Source organism: Crinia signifera, chromosome 3, assembly GCF_055691185.1.
Source record: "Crinia signifera chromosome 3, ASM5569118v1, whole genome shotgun sequence".
Taxonomy (NCBI): Eukaryota; Metazoa; Chordata; class Amphibia; order Anura; family Myobatrachidae; genus Crinia; species Crinia signifera.
This window is the reverse complement of record NC_139219.1, coordinates 292,365,491-292,368,730: the sequence shown is the minus strand read 5'-3', so window position 1 is coordinate 292,368,730 and position 3,240 is coordinate 292,365,491. Positions and strand designations below refer to the sequence as shown.

The 3,240-nt window shown below is 43.1% G+C and overlaps 2 non-coding genes across 2 annotated transcripts; one reads left to right on the top strand and one right to left on the bottom strand.

Annotated features, from left to right (window-relative positions):
• Positions 1-1,059: 1,059 nt before the first annotated feature.
• Positions 1,060-1,130, bottom strand: TRNAG-GCC (transfer RNA glycine (anticodon GCC)). The gene has a single exon. It is a non-coding gene; the product is annotated as a tRNA-Gly (tRNA).
• Positions 1,131-1,238: 108 nt separating this feature from the next.
• TRNAK-CUU (transfer RNA lysine (anticodon CUU)) lies at positions 1,239-1,311 on the top strand. Its single transcript has one exon. It is a non-coding gene; the product is annotated as a tRNA-Lys (tRNA).
• Positions 1,312-3,240: the final 1,929 nt, after the last annotated feature.

Genomic DNA, 3,240 nt, shown 5'->3' with positions numbered 1-3,240 from the left:
GCTCAAAAACAGTGAAAAACCCCATGTCAACCTTATGATGGTTTCCGTCTAAAGCCCTGTACACACACATTGATTTGCTTTTGATTCGATGTTAGATTAGATTTTCTATTTGATCTGGCATTAGACCTTTCCATTCAATTTGGCATTAGATCTGTACTTTTGCATTAGCTATCGAATTCGATATACATTCATGTACATTGTACACATTCGACTTACTAGATCGAATTCGATATTTCCTTGGCTGCACAGTAGATTTTTCTGTTCAATTTTGTGAAACCGGGAGGGCGCATCAAATCGAATGTAGATCGAAAGTGAAACAAAAACCGGTACTTCTGTAGTTTCACGGCGCCAGGCTACTTCCGGGTTCTACGCTCGCCACGAAATATGTGAAAAAAAGTAACTTAACTCCATGCCAACATGGATAGTTGATACCCCCACTATCCATGTTGGCATGGAGTTGATTTTAAATAGCGTGGCGAGCGTAGCGAGCCACCGAGCCCGCAGCGTGGGCGAGCGATGCGAGCCCCGCAAGGGGACTCAAGACGCCATGCTGGCGCCGTGAAACTACAGAAGTATCCAAAAACCATTCGATTTCGTTTAGGATTCGATTCTGCTTCTTTAAGCAAAATCGAATCGAAAATTGGGAAAAATCGATACATGTGTACAGGGCTTATGGCCCGTTGACCTTCAGTGGTCAACCTAATGAATGTTGACCTGCCTGCGGTCGACTTAGTGACCATATACCGCTGTGATCATCACACTTCAGGCAAGATGGGTCACAGTGATCGCCACAGGTTACTATTCCCAATCATAGTCCACAAGGATAGTAAATCAAACAAATGTTGGGAAAACATGTAAGAAAACATTTTGACCATTTCTGTTTTTTGTAACTGTCTCTCTATTGACCAGATACCTAAAGCAGCTGTGTTTTCTTTACATGTAAATGAATAAATACAAAGAAAACTCAGCAAATGTTAAAATGCTATACTTTAAACTTGCAAAAGTTATTTTATTTAAACTGTACATCAAGGGAAAATAGTTTTTAAACAAAAACATTGATGCATTGGCCGGGAATCGAACCCGGGCCTCCCGCGTGGCAGGCGAGAATTCTACCACTGAACCACCAATGCTCTCTGGTAGCTTTCTGCTCCAGTGCTTTAAACAGCTGTCCTTCTGTTTTCGCAGGCTAAATGTTTGAACACACCCACAGGCTATTATGCAAAGGGAGAAACTCAGAAGCCCGGCTAGCTCAGTCGGTAGAGCATGAGACTCTTAATCTCAGGGTCGTGGGTTCGAGCCCCACGTTGGGCGAACATTTTTTTTTGTCTTAATTAAAATAACTCTAAGCAGACTATATGTTGATATTCATAACACAGAAACACAAACCAAGCTTATATAGTTATTGTACGTAAATCTTCAGTAAAAAAAAAAAAAAAAAAGAGAAGAAGACTAAAGAAATCTGAGCCATGACTTTCTACACACTTTGAAGTGTGTATCTAAAGCAAACTACAGCAGTATCAGAACATGGGCGTTTCGCCTTTGTGAAAGAAAACAGATCAACAAAAAACACATGGCATTCAAACTTGTGTTTCGTCTTCCATTTACAATGTCGTGACTGATTTAGAAGTGACAACACTTTGGAGGGGTCTGCTCAGCTGCAGAAAAACCTAGTAGCATTGCAACAGCTCAACGTTATATCTGTCAGTCTCTGCTCCGACAGGATTTACAAAGGGTTATAATGTGGAAAGTGCTTACATGAAAAGGAAATGAGGCAATACCTAAAAGTACAGCTAAGATTAACTCTTTCACAGCTGCTAGGAAAAAAATCCTGCACACTGGTGGCATGGAACTTGTATGGTATATAGTAATAAATGACAGTGTATAAATACATATATCTGTATATACTTTGGGCAGTATTCAATGTGAATACTTGCGACGTGCAGCGAATCCTGTTTAGGATTCGCTGCACATTCGCCACTGGTCGCCGCGTTCCGGAGCCTCGCCGGCTCCGATATTCAACGAGTCAGGGGCGAATTTGAGCTCCTGCGGCGAACGCCGCAGGGAGCCTGAGGACGGTGGCAGGCAGGGAGATGGAAGTCTCCCTGCCTGCCCCAGAACGTTTGTGGGTGGGAGGTGGGCTCCCCGGGTGCCAGGCAGCACAGGCTGCCCCCCGGGGGTGCCAGCAGGGGACCGGGTATATTCACTACACCCGATCATGCATATGTAATGATCGGGTGAAGTGAATATATGAATATCTAATGAGCGGCTCGGCTCTGGCCCCCTGCTGGCTGCTCTGTGTAATAAAAAAAAAAAAAATTTTTTTTAAATTAAATATATATTCATGTGCTTAAAGCACATGAATAAAAATAGCATGCCCCTCCTCAGAATAAAATTCCAGATTTTTTGACACCAAATGTAAAAAACAAAACACTTTATTTTAAAAGTTCACATTCCACTTCACCATAAAAAGATAGCGATTGCTACTCGGTGAATCATGGCGAAAAAAAACTTGAAATGTATTCGCCATCTGGTCATTGAATAGGGTGATTCACCGTTTTAGTCAGAAATTCGCCTTACAGCACAAAATCGCCATAAAAACCTGGCGAATCAGCCTCATTGAATACCGCCCTTTGTGTAATGTTTCTATGATTTATCTGATATTACAGAAGACATGCGAGTTTCTAATGGTGTGTACACACGGCATGATTTTGGCTACCAATTTTGACTATGTAATCAAGTTAGTCAAATCGCATTATTTGGCTGCATCCACCCGAAAGTAGACATCGACTTTGCAGCACAGTCTATTTCGACGATATTGGAATGAGGGCCATGCTGCTCAATGCAGTATGCTCCCCCCACCCCGCACAGTCCTCCCTCTGAGCCAGCAGATCGATGTTGGTGGCCACTGGATAGCCCTGTGTGTACACACCATAAGTGTCTCGCAGTTCGCAGAAAGAAATGAGACACTTCGCATTCTAAGGGCATCCGGACTTTGGGTTGACATGCATTAGGTGGACAGTCAATAGCTCAACCACTATTGGTCAATATAGATAAGTCAACATGGTCATGGTCGACACAAGAAAAGGTCGAAATGCATTTCCACTTTCATACGTAACCATTCCCATTCGTAGTCTATGCTACGAGTGTGGCAACTGAGGAGTTCGCGGAATGAGGCACCTTGACCAAAGCGTGATAAGCGAAGCGAGCCATGCGGTACAATGAGGGCCCACATGGTCAAAT